General features: G+C 39.8%; 1 protein-coding gene across 15 annotated transcripts in view; it reads left to right on the top strand.

Annotated features, from left to right (window-relative positions):
- Window positions 1-17,341, top strand: part of mpp7a (MAGUK p55 scaffold protein 7a) — a 400,728-nt gene that overhangs the window by 102,890 nt on the left and 280,497 nt on the right. For 2 of the 15 annotated variants that reach the window (XM_059639061.1, XM_059639063.1), the window contains one exon: window positions 3,066-3,143. The exons of 11 other annotated variants lie outside the window; for them this stretch is intronic. The gene's annotated coding sequence lies outside the window, so the exon portion shown is untranslated. Of the gene's footprint in view, window positions 1-3,062; window positions 3,144-17,341 lie in introns of all 15 variants that reach the window. 2 more of the 15 variants (XM_059639080.1, XM_059639072.1) reach the window with 1 other exon arrangement.

The raw sequence follows: 17,341 nt of genomic DNA, 5'->3' as shown, positions 1-17,341 counted from the left end.
ATTACAGACGCAGTTTTTAGGATTGGGTGTGAGATTTGAAGTAATTGTCTTAATGAATTCACTCAATTCTGTGAAACTCATCCAAATGGAGTCACCTCCAGAGTTATGTCCACTGTTCCATTATTTGTAGACAAAATCAAGAATATAAACTCTTAATGAAGTTGAATGTTCTTCTCGGGTCAATGCCTTCTGTGCAAAGGAAAGGTTCCCATTTAATAGGATCAAAATAAATACGAAGGAGCATTCCTTTGATAGCACCTTCCAAACACTTGACCATTTTAGTGGACCAGGGCAGCAGACACATGAGAATACCATGGTCTCCAAGTTAAGTCACAAGCCAACGAGCAGCCTGCTGTGTCTTTGTTGTCGGTGGGGCAAAATCCTGGAACTTCCTAATTGTACTCTGGGTGTCTCTACATCAGATGGACTGCAGACATTCAAGACCTTGGTTCAGCAGCAACTTCTCAGGATTGTTCGAGATGGGCAACAAATGTTGGACTTGTCAGCACCACTCATCCCCTGTATGAATACAAAAAAAGACAGGCTCAAAAGCAATAAAGTGAATTAGTAAAAGTAAACCTCGATATTTGACAACATATAGGTTTTAAGGTAGATAAGGAATGGGCAACAAATTCTGGCCATGCCAGTGATGCACATCATGAGTTTGAACACTTTTTTAAAAATCACCATTGTCACTGAAATGTAATGATAGGAAACAGTATCCTGGAACTTAACAGAATTCACAGTTCTCAATTTCTTCCACTGCAACGTCTCAATGAAGTGTAGTCTTGTTGCCCGATTTCCTGAGCTCACTGAATATTAAACATCTACATACATCAAGTCAAAAACAATTTTCCATTGAACAGAACCTGCCTAATAATTCTCCTGTAGGTTGCTGCCAGACCTTTCAATTACCTAGTTTGAAGCTGAAACCCCTCTATGTAATTTTAATGGTTTTTGTTCAGAATCTAAATTCTGTAAAATTAGAAATGCTGACATACGGCAAGAACTTGTGGTTTAAACAGTGAGGTGTTGAAAGATGTTTGGTGCATTGAATACAAGACAAGAATGCAACAATGAGAAAAGACCCATCCAGCTCTCAAAAATCCAGGCCCACCTTTTTCAGACTGGATGTGAGTTTGCTCGCTGAGCTGGAAGGTTTGTTTTCAGTCGTTTCGTCACCATTCTAGGTAACATCATCAGTGAGCCTCCGGTGAAGCGCTAGAGTTATGTCCCGCTTTCTATTTATGTGTTTAGAAAGCGGGACAGTCGTTTCGTCACCATTCTAGGTAACATCATCAGTGAGCCTCCGGTGAAGCGCTAGAGTTATGTCCCGCTTTCTATTTATGTGTTTAGAAAGCGGGACATGGTGTTATGTCCCGCTTTCTAAACACATAAATAGAAAGCGGGACATAACTCTAGCGCTTCACCAGAGGCTCACTGATGATGTTACCTAGAATGGTGACGAAACGACTGAAAACAAACCTTCCAGCTCAGCGAGTAAACTTACATCCAGAACCTCAACCTGAGCTACAAATCTTCTCAAAACTCGCTACCTTTTTCAGACCTCAAGCTCATGTGTCTCCACCTTTGGCATGATTAAGAAACGATCCACCTGCACCCTGCACTTATTCAAATGTCTAACAGTAAGTCAGAAGGTAGAAGGGAGAGAGGAACTTACAAAAATGACATTCACAAGAAGTAGGATGAAGCAAACCGATGGAGACGCGAGCTGACAAGTCTAGATCTTCATCTTGGGGTCTTAAGAGGTTTCCAATGAATTTGGAGATGTGCTGTTGTTCACTTCGCACAAGTGCCTCAATTCGGGGAAGATTCCATCGGACTGGAAAGTAGGAAATGTAACTGTTGTATTCAAAAAGGAAGGCAGACAGAAAGCAGTAAATCATAGACCAGTTAGCTTGATGTTGGTCGTGGGGAAGGTATTAAATCAATAATTAAAGAGATTGGAGCTGTGCACTTAGAAACATTCAAGGTGATCCAGAAAAGACAGCATGGTTTCATCAGAAAGAGATCACGTTGAATCAATTTATTGGAGTTCTTTGAAGGAGTAACATGTATTGTGGATAAAGGGAGTCTGTACATCTAGTGTTCTGAGATTTCCAGAGGCATTTGATAAGGTACCATAATGAAGTTTATTGTGGAAGACAAAAGCTCAATGTGTAAGGGTTAATGCAATAGTGTGGATGAAATTTTGGTGGGCAGTAAACAGTATATATAAGTGGATTTTCAGTCTGACAGGCAAGATGTGTCAAGTGGAGTTGCACAGGGTTGAGTGCAGGAGCCTGAAACTTTAACAGTTGACATCAGTGAATTCGATGAGGGGAGCAAAGGAATGGCTGCTAAATTCACAGATGACACTAAGATAGGTAAGAAATTATGTTGTGAAGAAACCACAAGGAGGCTGCAGACAGACGCAGATATGTTAAGTGACATGGCAAAAATCTGATTGAACCAAACAAAATCTAGGAGCAGAGATGATGGGAACTGCAGATGCTGGAGAATTCCAAGATAATAAAATGTGAGGCTGGATGAACACAGCAGGCCAAGCAGCATCTCAGGAGCACAAAAGCTGATGTTTCGGTCCTAGTCTAGGCCCGAAACGTCAGCTTTTGTGCTCCTGAGATGCTGCTTGGCCTGCTGTGTTCATCCAGCCTCACATTTTAAAATCTAGGAGCAATATGTTTCTAGCTGCTTCTCAGTGTACTTGTGTAAAGCACCATGTTTTACACACTGCTAACCATCTCAAAAGGTTCAGATTTGTTAGACACAATCATCTCCCTTCCAAAGGGATGATGTCTATCCTTGATTAATCCTTGCCTCCCTGAGTAGAGATTAATTCTGTCCCTCAATGTTTTCCAATATTTTCCTGACCACAAGTGTAGACCCGCTGGCTGGTAATTTCCTCGTTTATTCCTACTACCCTTTTTTAATAATGGTTTGCTATATGTGGTCTTTCAGTTCTCTGGTACCCCTGCTGTGTCAAGAGATGATATGAAAATTTATGTCAGAGCCCTTACAATTTCGATGCTTGTCTCCCTCAGCAGCTCGGGATACATCTCATCTGAATTGCTGACTCCATCTGGTGCTCGCTGTTGCTCCCTCCCTCAATGCTACTTTTTCAGGTATGTCACAGTCTCCCTCCCTCATTGATGTCCACATTTAGATTGACCTTGTCTGCAGAAGGTGCAGATGCAAGGAACCTCACTATGTCTTCTGACTCCACACACACACACTGCCACTTCAGACCTGAATGGGAGCTATTCCTTCCCTGGTTATTTTTTTTGCCCCAAATGTGCTTTTAAAACAGACTTGGATTTTCCTTAATGATACTTGATAGTGGTTTTTCATGCACCCTCTTCACTCTGCTAATTTCCTTTTTAGTATCTCCCATACACTTTCCATACTCTTAGAGGACAGCTGCTGTTTTTAGCTATTAATATCTACCATGAGTGTTTTTATTTTTTAACTTTGCTAACCCTGCATATCCCTTGACATCTGGGGCTCTCTGGACTTATTTGTCCCACTCTTCTTGCTTGCAAGTAGCCCTGCACACTATTATTTGTTTGAATCCCTTGCACTGCTCTGTGTATATTCATGTGAGTAGCTGCTGCTAGGTCACTTTAGCCAGATTCTCTCTTCTTAAAATCAGTTTTCCACCAATTCAGACTATTCTGGTTCATCTTTGTCCTTGTCCATAATGACCTTAAATCTTATGGATGTACCAACTCATGATGTCCACTAGATGGTAGTAGAAGCATAGGAGACTTTGAGATGACTAAGGATGTTGAAAATCAGACAAACGTATTGATTTCAGCAAATTTTGTACATTTGAAAAATGAAATAAATCTGATGCTGCGTGTGACAGAGGACCAAGAATAAGATGTAGCTGTGATTTTTTTAAAATATTCTGATTTTACTGCAAGTTATAAGGGCTATACTGGGAGTTATAAATGTCATAAATAGATTTGGTACAGTAGCTGTTTATTGCATAGATTTTTTTGGCATTAAAATGCATCTTTACAAACCGATTTTTTCCATACCAAGTAATATGGGAAATGTTTTGCAATTGAAGTATGCCTATAATAAAAAGATTATTGACTTGCATTACAGTTTTTGTTTCTGCTCTAGCATGTTGAAAAGGCTAACATGGCATAAACATCCAAATACAGTAATAAGTCTAGTCTGTTTTTCTAAAGGCCTTTTTTGAAAAATTTCATTTGCTAAATTTTTGCTGAAGTAATTTCAAAATCTGTCTTGGCTTGAATTAAATGTGTGTGTTTGTGCAAAGTATATTATTGCTCAATGCCATAAAATTGTTTCCATCTGTTCCGCACAGAGTGTTACCAGCCTTGTTGTTGAATTCACCCATACAAAACTAGTGAACTAATATATCCCATGTGTATTTGAATGGATGGAACAAAGGCTTTTATTGGTCAATATTGGAGATTTTCCCCAGAATCCATTTTACATTTCAATCATACGTATTCTTATTTTACAATTGGAAGGAAAACATTTTCTTTGTGAATTCAATCATATACAATACCAAGTGTATTGATTGGTTTGTACCCTCGTATTTTTGCTTAATTATTTAAAACTCTGCAGTGATGTTCAAGAAATGCCGGATGTTGTGGTGACCATTAGGAATCCAATGATCCATAAGGTTTAATCAGTTAAATTGTTAATATTTGGATGTTGGATATTGGGTTAAATGCTGTCACCCAGTGTTGTCTGATGAAATAATAAATTAAGCCACATGCATGGCTGTGACAACTCTACAACTGACTCTGCATACTCATTTGAATAGAAAATACCTGGCATGCACAGGTTGTAACTTAACTTGTATATTTATTTGAAAAAAAACCTTACCAGCATTGTTTACAAGTTTGCAGTTTTTCTTTTTCACCTAAGTTGGTTCTGTGAATTTAGCAGACATATGGTGCAGTGTTTGGTTCTTAGCCAGCAAATTGCTTAAATTTCACAGTGATGGCTGAGAAAGTTAACTCAATGAGATGCATGAGACTTGTCTTAACTCTCAATCTAGCACCTGTTTGATACGTCTTCATCTTCACCATGATAATGCTGTAGTACAGCTAGCTCCTGCTTTCTTCTGTTCTGGAGCGGTTATTTAAGTTGATCGCATTGTGCATAATGATAGCTCCCAGCTCCAAATGACTTTGGAGTTTTGCTTTCATGCTCAAATGTGGCATTTTATTTCTTTATTCATTCATGAGATGTGTGTGTAGCCCAGCATTTACTCCACATCCCCAATTGAACAGAGGGCAGTTAAAAGTTGACCACTTTGCTGTGGATCTGGAGTTGTGTAGGCCAGTCCGGGTAAGGATGGCAAAATTACCCCTCTAAAGAACGTTAGTGAATCATATCAGTTTTACGACAATTGACAGTGGTTATAGAGTCATTATTAGGCTACCTCTCCACTTCAGATTTTTGTTGAATTCAAATTCTACCGTGAGCGATGGTGAGATTCAAATCCCTTTCCTCAGAATGTTGGCCTGCCATTCTAAATTGTTAGATACAGTGACATTACCACTGTTTCCATTTTCACTGAATGTCATGTAATACCTTAGTGAAAAATCATCAATCTCAATCGAAACTTCATGCATTTTGATTTTATTCTGACTATATCAGTAATTAAGACACAAGAAGCTTTCAGTGCCTGTGGAATACAGAATGAGTTAAAATCACATGCCAACACAGGTGTCTGCTATTCATTTTTCATTTACTCATCAAAACTACGCAATCATATTTTTGGCATGTGGTCAGTTTTTTTTAATACATTCATGGGATGAGGTTGTTGCTGGCTAGCCTAGTGGCTTGTTTACTGGCTGATATTATGTTAAACCTATTCATAGTCTTTCTATTCAGTTTGTGGGATGTGGGCATCCCTGGCTGGCCAGCATTTACTGCCTGTCCCTAGTGACCCTTGAAAAGGTGGTGGTGAGCTGCCTCCTTGAACCACTGCAGTCCATCTGCCGTGGGTTGACTCACAATGCCATTAAGGAGGGAATTCCAGGATTTCGACTCAATGGCAGTGAAGGAACAGTGATCTATTTCCATGTCAGGATGGTGAGTGACTCGGTGGGGAACTTGGTGGTGGTGGTGTTCCCATCTATTTGCTGCTGTTGTCCTTCTAGATGGAAGTGGTCATGGGTTTGGAAGGTGCTGTCGGAGGATCTTTGGTGAATTTGTAAATAGCAGCTTTTTGGCCCACACTCAAGTCATTCTCAGTTGCCCATCCTGCTTGGATCTGCAATTCAAGTACAGTAGTAGGATACATTGTCCAAAGAAGACAGTTTAACTTTTTGCAATGTTTTTAATGTAGAAACACAGGTCAAGTGCTTTATTTGTTGATTTCGGCAAATTCATTTGCAGCACTCCATGAAATAGAGCCATGAGGAAAGCCGTTCCTCAGCTTAGCTTACTAATTCTTAGCAAGCCACCTGCTTCTCCTCTTCCACTGAGAAGCCAATTAGTAAATGATCCCAGGCTTTGCCCACCACCCTAAATAGAAGTTCATTCCACATCATCAACAGTTTGTGAAGAAGATTTTCCTGACATCCGTTCCAAATTTGCCTTTTATCAGTTTGATTCTCTGCCCAGTGCCATGTTCTTCTATTACTGTTTGATGTCATGTGATGTTCTTGATTTACTATTATGACACAACATAGTACTTTGCTTGAGGACCTTTTGTGCTCATCACCTAAGATTCCTCCAGTCTCGGTCTCCTACCTCTTCTCATCCCTATCCGAGGATTCTGGCATTCCTTTGTAGGCAAGAAAATAAAACAAGAGCATTGTGGGGCAGAAGCATGATTCCTTCCTTCACAATACTCTCTGAAAGTATAACTTTGAATTATAGCAAGAACTGTACTTCAAACAGTGATACATTTACACAGCGCTACAGGATGTGCTAGCTGAGAAGATGTTTATCCCTCTGGAATGACCTTGAACCCACAATCTTAAGATTCAGCAAGGATACTTGGGTTTCAAATCAAGGCTAACATTTTATGATGCAATGTACTGAGTTGCAGAATATGGGCTAACATGATTGTGTTGTAGCAGTGAAATGCTGCTGTGCGTTGAACCTTTTCATCTTTTGTAAGCAAATACAAACAAAGCATTATTGTTTGTTATGCACTGTTCAGACCCTCGTTCCAGGAGTATGAATGTTTTGTTCTTGGCCAGCATTGCTGATGCTGTATTTTCAGAAGGTCTAGTTTCTGAAAAACTGTACACTTAAATATGGGAATATGATTGCCTTTGAAGTGCTTTTATACTGAAACAAAATCAGATGTACAGAGTCTGAAATGAATGAAACAGCAGAGAGGCATTGCACTGTATTGTGGAATTAACTTTTTTATCATCAACCTTTTCCATTTTAATTTCTATATCATTCATTGTCATATTAAAAATTCATTCATGGGATGCAAGTGTTGCTGGCTGGGCCAGCACTTATTGTCCATCCTGGTTGTTCTTTAGAAGTTGGTGGTGAGCCACTGTCTTGAACCAATACGGTCCATTTGCTATGGGTAAATCCACAATGCCATGAGGGAGTGAGATCCAGGATTTTGACATAGTGACACTGAAGGAATGGATCAGATTAGATTCATTTGTCATGTACTATGTATAGAAATACGTAAGTACAGCAAAAAATGCACAAAGTCGCCATTCACTGGTATCCACTTGTTTACAAAAACCAGAATCAAAAGATATAACACAGCCAAAAAGTGAGCAGGGGGAAAAAAAGGAAAAGTCTACATCTGAGTCCCAGGTCCCATCTCCACAATGTTGCAGGTGCTGCTCCAATCTCTAGGACACCCAGGAGGCTGCCACCGCTGCCATGCAAAAGGCCCGCTGTCACTGCCTCACCAGCCCACTCTCACCACTGATTGCTGCCACCTTACTGGCCCACGTTCACCACTCTCTGCAGCTGCCTCACTGGCCTGCTCTTGCCATCATTCCGGCCCACGCTCAATCTGCCATCGATGCAAGACACAGCCTGCGAGTTCAAATATTGTCTTGTGGCTCCCAGTTACGACCCGTTTCTTTAGATAGGTGGTTAAAAAGTTGAGATGGTGGGGGAATAGAATTACTACAGAGAAGGCAGAAAAGAAGGAAACTGGTGAGTAGAGTAGAGCTTCAAATGGAGCAACTTAGCTTGCTGCCATCTTACCAGAGATATTTTCTAAGTCAAGATGGTGAGTGGCTTGGGGTATCTTGCAGTTGATGTATTTGCTGCCTTTGTCATACTCAACAGATTTAAGAACAGCTTTTTCCCTGCTGATTCAGACTGATGAAACAGACCTGTTATCAGACTTGTGAAACTGATCTCACTCTGCACCTTCGTTGTAGCTGTGATAGCATAGCCTGCATTCTGTTCTGTTACCGTGACATACTGGTTAGTACACAGTACTTTTTACTGTATCTTGGTAAACATGGCAATAATAACTCAAATCAAATCTGTCGTGGTTGTGGGTCTGGAAGGTGCTGGCTCTGAAGGAGCCTTGATGAATTTCTGTGATAAAGCTTTGGGTGTCCTCCTTTTTTCCCTCATGGGAATGTGTTTTCTCGTCTGCTTTAAAAACCTCCTGTTGCTCATTTGCCATTCTACCTGCCATTTTTCAAATTCCAATCACCTGGATCAGATCCGAATAATTAAAATTAGTCCTCTACCCATTGAATGTTGGCAGAAATTCATGGCATAAAATGGGAGCAGGCATGTTTGACTAGAACCGTGTAATAGCTTCTGGATTTTTACTGCCAACAGGAAGCATAGACAGAGTGGTAGGATATTAATTGAGATAAAAACCAAAAGAACTGTGGATGCTGTAAATCAGGAGCAAAAACAAAGTTGCTGGAAAAGCTCAGCAGGCCTGGCAGCATCTGTGAAGGAGAAAACGGAGTTCACATTTCGGGTCCAGTGACCCTTCCTCTGAACTCTTGCCTTGGGTTCTGAGGAAGGGTCACTGGACCCAAAATGTTAACTCTGTTTTCTCCTCCACAGATGCTGCCAGACCTGCTGAGCTTTGCCAGCAACTTTGTTTTTGTTCCTGTTATTAACTGAGACATATTTGAAAGGCCAATTAACTGTAATTTTGAGGAATAATTTGGATTTCATCACTGGTGTACATGGCTTTGGAGTTATGCCTGGTGAAAAGAAGTGGGATGGAAATGGAGAGTAATTGTTGAAATAAAATAAATACCTGCAAATGCTGGAAATGGGAAACAGAGACAGAAATTGCTGTAGAAACTCAACAGGCCTGGCAGCATTTGTGGAAAAAAAACAGCATTAACATTTTGAATCCAGTGACCCTTATTCAGACTGATAACATCTGGGAAAAAGTGGTATTTATTTTGATGACAAGGGTGGGGATGGTGTGAACCTATTGTTTGAGATGAAGCCCAGGGAGAGAGTAAGAAACGAAGGGATTGTTGATAGTAAGCCAGGGAAGAAGAAAAGTTAGATGGTGATAATGGGGTCTATGAGTGGGTGAAAATGATATGGCTTTGCTGAAAGAAACTCATGACATGAAAGGATGTGAGGTTTGGGTATGGAGAGAAGGTATAGAAGCAGGTGTTCAGGCTTTGAAACGATTAAACTTGTTGTCGAGTCCTGAAGCCTGCAAAGTCTCCAAGTGGAAAATGAGATGCTTTTTCTCCAGCTTATACTGAGCCTTGCTGGAACACTACTGGGAGCCCAAGACACAAATGTTGGCCAGGGAACATACTGGTGTGTGGCAGTAAAGTGGCAGACAACTGAAACATTGGGGTCATTTTCACAGACAAGGATGTAGGTGTTCTATAAAGCTGTCTCTCAATCTGCATTTCATATCCTCAGTGTAGAGACCACATTGTGAGCAGCGAATACAGTGAAGTAAATTGAATGGCGTGCAGGTAAAATTCTCCTTCATCTGGAAGCTGTAACTTGGGCCTTGGATTGTGAGAGAGGAAGTAAATGGCAAATGTCACACCTTCTGTGATTTCAATGGGATGTGAGCAGTGTTGAGAGTGAGGAGTGGACTTGGGTGTACTCAAAGGAATTGTCCCTGAGGAAAGCTGACAAGGGATTGGAGAGGAATATGTCTGGTGGTGGCATCCTCGTGAAGGGGGTGGAAATGACTTAGGAACCTCTGGGTGCAGAGGGCGGTGGTGTGGAAAGTGCAGATCAGGGGATCCTATTGTTGTGGGAGGGATGAGAAGGAGTGAGGGCAGAAGGGTGGGAAATGGGTTGGACATGGCTAAGGGCCCTGTCATCTTTGGTGGAGGGGAATCCTCGAGTTGAGGGAAAAGGTGGATATTTGAGGCCTCTGTGTGGAAGGTAGCATGATCAGAGCAGATTAGATGGAGAAATTGGGTAAATGGATTCAAGTCATTACAGGAAGCAGGATGTGAAGATGTATAGCATGGGTAACTGTCGGAGGCAGGGGTGTTATAATGGATATTGGCAACGACCTGTTCCCAGAAATGGACACAGATGTTAAGGAAGGGAAGGGAGGAGTTAAAGATGGACCAAGTGAATTTTGCTTCCAGTGTGCACCCTGCTGCCACCTGGCTTCCTGTGTACTGTACCACCTAGCATTGCAACAAAGGAGATTATTGAGCAAAGAAGATATCCTTAATTGTTATGTAGAGCTGTTTTCTCTGACCTCTGATGAAGGGCCTAGGCCTGAAACGTCAGCTTTTGTGCTCCTGAGATGCTGCTTGGCCTGCTGTGTTCATCCAGCTTCACATTTTGTTATCTTAGATTCTCCAGCATCTGCAGTTCCCATTTTCTCTGACCTCTGCATATTTTCAGAATCATCCTAAAAAATCTGGAACTTTAAGCCTGGTTGTCACTTTTGACACTTGGTTCTCCACCACGCAGTACCTAGGAGCACTGCAACTCGTGTAAATGATAAGTAGCTGAGCAGATGCACCTTTGTCTCCTTCTCCAAGTTCATTGAGGGAGAACTGGTATAGATATAATCTTAAAGGGTGCTAGTATTTAGAATGAAGAAAAGAATTGATTTATAGGGATGCACAACAAAGGAAAACTGACATTTGGGTACTTAGATGACTTACGATCAAAGGTGTAAGCTACATGCTCTTAGTCCTTGGATAGGGTCTCAAATCAGGGACCCTTCCATGCTGGCAGTTGAAGTGAAGGCAGGCTGCTGATCATATCGTCACCTCGTGTGGAACGACCTTGATAGTTGACCTGTGGGCCCTGGTTTGCTGAAGAGCTTCTGTTCAGCTGCATGTCCCATCTCTGTCATTATTGTTTTGAGGTGAATGAACTTGTAACGGAGGGCTGTGGAGTTGCAGTTCACTCCAGGAATGCCCTGAAAAGAGCCTCCAGAAAGGGAAGATGTCTGCTTTTCCTTGCTTGCACGGCATACTAATACTTGCCTGTCTTTCAGTCAGTTCTGTGGAATTTTCAATGAAGGAAACCAGCAAGATGTTTTTAGGCAGCAGGGACAGAAATGGGCTCTTTTGTTCAGGCAGTGATAAATGCAGAGCTAGCAACTCCTTATCTACCTTAGCTGGCACCAATCTTGCCCTGTAAAAAAAAAAACTTCCCTCACATCTCCTCTGAACTCCCCCACCTTAAATGGATGCCGTTAGTTTTAGACATTTTCACCTCTTGGTTGGGGTGGGGATAGGAAGATTGTGGCCATCAACCCTATCTATGCGTCTCGTAATTTTTTAGACTTCTATTAAATCTCCCCTTGGGCTCCATCATTCCAGAGAAAACAACTAGACTTTTTTTCTAGCCACACATTATAGCTCATGCACTCTCATCCAGGCAAAATCTTGGTAAACCTCTTCTGCCCCATCTCCAAAGTCTCCATATCCTTCCTGTAATGTGGTGACCAGAATTGAACTGTAAGTTCAAAACTGTAAGCTCTCTGATGAAGGGTCTAGGCCCGAAATGTCAGCTTTTGTGCTCCTGAGATGCTGCTTGGTCTACTGCGTTCATCCAGCTCCACACTTTGTTCTCCAAAATTATAGTTTCCTCAGTTTAGAACTTTTATTCCTGGTCCATCCTTATCCTACTGCCTTATGCTTAGGATAGGATGGTTAATGCACTTTGTCAATATTATTTGGATGACATTTACACCATGTCCTTTATTGACCATCCGCCTAATACTGGAATGGAAATGCCATCTTTTTCTGGTGCATTTACTGTGTCCCACTCTATTGGGATAAAGTTCAACCCAGTATCTTTGACCACTACTGCCACCCCTCCCCAACAGCTTTTTCTGCATCTTTCCTTAATGTTTTAGCCAGGATTACTACATGCCTAAAACTTCTTTTATGTAAGCCAGATTACAATAGTTGCTCCTACTTTTGCCTGTGGTCCATCAGTCTGACTTTGCATTGTTTTGTATTTCCTGTGTCTGATTCTTTCTGTTTTTGAATTTTGTGTTCAATGTTCCTTCGATCTCCCAGGCATTCTTGCACCTTAACTCTCCTCTCTAATGTTTTACCCTTCTACTGCTCCCTTTGCCAAATGATACGAAAGGGAAAAGCTTTTAAAGCTGTGGACAAAGAGCAAAAGAGTGAGGTACATTTTTTTTTCAAAAAGCAGTTGTAGGCACAATTGGCTTCGTTCATTCTGTAAAGGCGCATTCTTCAATAGACCTACAGTTCACTTGGAGTTCGTATATTTTTAGAAGTAAACTTGAACATCAGGTTTACATTGAAGGGAAGGCACTATGTAAGATTCTGCCATTGAATTACAAGTGTCTGCGTGAGTATAATGCATATAATGAGCCGCTTAGGAGAGCAGTGATCTTTTGGAAATTGGCACTCTGAATGTACATTGACATTGCCATGATGTAAGGTACATAAGACACTGGTTAGGCCACAGTTAGAGATTGGTGTACAGTTTTGGTCACATGACAGAATATAATTGCTGTAGAATGCGCAGCAGAGATGTTGGAGAATGTTGCCAGGACTTGAAAATTGCTGGTATGAAGAAATATTGAATAGACTAGGGTTATTTTCCTTAGAATAGAGGAGACTGAGGCATGACTGAGTTGGAATGATGAGGATCTTGGATCGAGTGGACAGGGAGGACCTGTTTCCCTTTGGTGGGAAGATCAGTTACACAGATTGAAGGGAGAAAGATTAAAGGGCTCATACAGAAAAACATGTGTGTCCAGAATTTGCTTCCAAGTTTGGTGGTAGAGGCAGAAACCTTCAACTGATTCAGAATGCATGTGGATCTGCTGCTGAAATGCTATAGCCTGAGACAATGGGCCAAAGTGATGGTAAGTGGGATTACAATAAGTGACTATTGCATTCATCTTATCTGATGGGCTGAATGACTTCATTCTGTGCTCTGACCTTTTCTATGACTGTGTTCCCCTGACACTATAAAGAAAGAATGTGGCATGTTAGAAGTAAATTTACTTCACCATCTTGGTGAAATATTTTTAAATGGTGTTCTGCAGAAAGTAGTTTTACATAAGTTTTATGTTGCTATTGTGAATGAACACTTGATTTTACATTTTGAGGCTGTTGTATTATTAAGCTGCCCATTCTTGCATTTTGATTCTTTAGGCATGTTTTTGTTCCTCAATTTGCCCACTCCTTGGAGAACAAAAACCTGAACAGCTACTGTGTAAGAAACTTGTGCGGTCTCTCTGAAGTTGTTAATTATTCCTTAAGATGGATGAGAACTTTAATCACTAGTTGGAGTTATCAATGTGATACAAACACGTTACTGTGGCAATGTAACAAAAGATTGTAATGTTTGATGTTTTAACTTTATTTCTAAATTTTGCAACTTTTATACTAAGAAGACTGTAGTGCTGAACTTTTAAACTTATCTCCTATTTTTCTACTTCTGTAGCTAAGATTTTATACCTACATACTTTATATCTAGCATGGTGTCATCTGTGGCAACGTTGTATACTTTCCACTGTATCTTGCACCCTGTACTTGAGTAATCGTGACAATGAAACCTAAATCTAAATCTAAAATATCCTCTTTCTGGTTTGAGTTACCTTTTTAACTTCTCCACCTGCCCTTATCCTTTTCTGCACTCCCTGGGCCATTGCGACCCTCATCACCAAAGTTTCAGAGTTAAAAGGATTTGAATTTCAGTACTTGTAATAAACCGTCTAAAAACAACTTCTTCGTTAGCTGTTTTCACCTAGGTATTTCCTGTCTGTGCATCCTCTTAAAAACACTTTTTGAAATGGTCCAGAACTGTTTAGCAGTACTGTATCTTGTAAGGTTTTCACTCTATGATTTATGTACTCTGAAAGAACAGTATTTTCAGCCAGGTTAGGAACATCATGATTAACAGTACTAAAAGGAACAATATTTATTTTAAATTTCTTCAGTTATTGTTGTTGTGCATTGCCTTTTTAGTAGCACCAGTAATTCCTAATACCAAACTTTGATCAATCTGTCACAGCTAAATTGGCTCACCACTTTTTAATGTAGATTTCAGCACTCCCAGTCCTCCTTTTGGAACATGAAGTTCTGTTCTGGTTTGTTATGCAGCTGAGTTTGCGCCATGCCTGGCATGGCTTCTCAGTCTTGTGGACAGCAGTTTTTTGACTGGAATTTGGAGCTGAGGTTCAAGGTTGATGTGTTTGGAATCTCTTACTTTTCTGCTGTAATTGAGCCCCAGTGAGCAAGTATACTCAGTTGCTGGAATTCCAGTTGCTTCCATGTCATGGAACGTGCATATTTGCGAAGTGTTTTTAGCAACTGAAGCCTACTGTTAAATGTTAATACATTGAAATGTTACGCAATTCATCACATTTCAACTATTTGAATTATTTTGAGTGCTCTGAACTCGTGCCTTTTCAGGTTAGTTATACACAGACTTTTGTGATCCTGACAGAAGCCAATAATTCAGGTAATTTTCTGTTTACATCCTTTATTCCCCCTCGCAGGAATTTGTAGCTAAAATTACTCCATCTGAATGAAGTGTTATTAAAATAATATTTATTGAAAGTTGGATGCACACCAAAACTAGAGCCAGTATTGGATTGTAACCTTTTTGTGCAATGTGTTTGACATCTGCTACAGTGGTTTTGTAGCTTGCAGAAATGCTCAGAGATAAAATAACTGTGGCAGCAATGTCGGATTGGAACATCGTGGGGCACTGCACACGACTGAAGCTCGGATGCAATTCACCGCACACCAAAACTCCCCTAAAGGCTTCCATGGGGAAGTAGTTTGGGAGTATTGTTAGGCCTATGACTACTTGGGTACAAATTTTGTCTGAACAGCATCAATAATAGCAGAGGCCCGGGGTATAGACTGGCGAGAATTAGCATGTGACCTTGAATGGAAATAGAAATACTTGGATAATAATAAAAGCCTTAACTCACCTTCTGATATACCAATTGTTGTTGAATACTTACAACTGATTTTATGTTGCCACTTTGTGTGCATTTAGATTCTTTCAGCATCCATGAGATGATTGGCATGTTGGTCTTCTGTTTTTCATGATATTGGTGTAAGCCTAAACAGAACGTCCAAGAAACTGTTCTATTTTATTCCAGCAATTTCCCCTGGATTTTCTAACGTGCTCATGAGTCAATTGAAGAAAAGCCCTCATCTCTGAAAAATCAACTACAACAATGCAACTCTTACTTGGTCTTTATGTGTGACTGCTGACCTGAAACCAGTAATGTAATCTCAAGACGTAGCAAAATTGAGGTTTTCTGTGTTTGTAATTTTATTCCAGTTCCAGATTTTAGATAAATCATTTAATCACTTGGAATCACCTGGAACTCCCTTTCTGACAACACTATATGGGTGTATTTAAATTTGATGATATTCTATATTCAATCTCGAAAGGACATTAGAGACTAAGGACTTGCTCATATCCCAGAAAAGAACTAAACACTTGCATATTGTACATAAGCAATTCTTTTAAAACAGATAATTTAGTACTTTGAGAAATGCAGCAACAAAGTGCTAATTTCCAAGTATGGTGAAGTTGTGATATTGATTGAAATATTAATAAATAAATTATGGACTTTAATCAAGTAGAATAAGCTTCTATAGTTTTAAGATTTGTAAAGCTCTGCCCAATACTATATGCTTTCTGTTCACAAGTTTTGCTCATCTCTTGTCCATATTTTAATCCTTCACACAATGCACACTTCATAACCTAGAAAACAGCCCACTAATTGCATACTTATAGTCTTTAGACTGCATTTGATCTACAAAGGAAAAATTATTCATTGTCTCATGACATTATGGAAGTGAATGCTTATGTCCTATAAATCTTGCAATGCAATACAATTTGACTTTTACATGGAAAATCTACAGTACTGACATTTGAACTTGTACATAGCCATGAAACACATGCCTGCATTTTCATAATCCACCACATGATTCTATTAACTATGATTTATCATTTGGAATTGTTCTCATTTGATTCATTTCCTTCAAGGTTAAGCTATCTTGTTTTGTGTAATATATGTTCCATACCTGGTAATTAACTCATTAAGCATACACACATATACACAAAATAAGATTTGTTAAAGAATTCCAGATAACATTATCATACAAATCAATTTTTGGAAAGCGATTTTTCAATTCAGTATGCAAAATGTATTTTGAAGCATATACAATGTTGAATTAGGATCTGAGAACTTAACAGCACAAAGGCAGTCCTGGGCTGGTTCTCAAAGAGCAATTTCAGTAGAATAATTTTTCTATTCTTTTACGATTGCTGTTATTATTCTTATTCAAATCTTTATCCAGTTCCCATTTTAAAGCTACTGTTTATTTGCTTCCAGTATTGTTTCTGTTGGATCATTCCATATTCTGAGATTCCATTGATAGAAGACACATTCCTCCTGTTTTGAGGGAAATTCATTTAGCCCAGTACTCCAATATTTCCTCAGATTGCGTTAATTGTGTTAGGTGCGACTTGTATACAGTTCAGTTTGGTTGTCCCGAAATAACTAATGCCCAGGTGAGAATTCTGTAGCACATTTGTTCATTTAACTGATCTGATAGGGAACCACGATGTGTTTTCAATATTACGTGCTTACATACAGTTACCTATGTGATTCCTTGCAGTGTCCTGTTTATACAACTTCACTTTGAGGTTTTCATGGAAAAGAGAAGTATCCAATTTGTATCTCCTTTGTTCCCTCATTCACTAAAAGATTTCTAAAAATCTGGTCAATCCAATGATTTCTGCGACATTTATGATTCTTGGCCATTGTGCTAATTTTTCATTGAATCATTCTTGCCATTCAAAATTTCTTTTTTATGAATCATCCTAAATTTGCTGCGGGTTTTATTTTAATCCCACTCCTGGACTACTTTTTGTT

Source organism: Stegostoma tigrinum, chromosome 2 (assembly GCF_030684315.1).
Source record: "Stegostoma tigrinum isolate sSteTig4 chromosome 2, sSteTig4.hap1, whole genome shotgun sequence".
NCBI lineage: Eukaryota > Metazoa > Chordata > Chondrichthyes > Orectolobiformes > Stegostomatidae > Stegostoma > Stegostoma tigrinum.
Note: the sequence above shows the minus strand (reverse complement) of the source record. Positions and strands in the feature narration are given on the sequence as shown.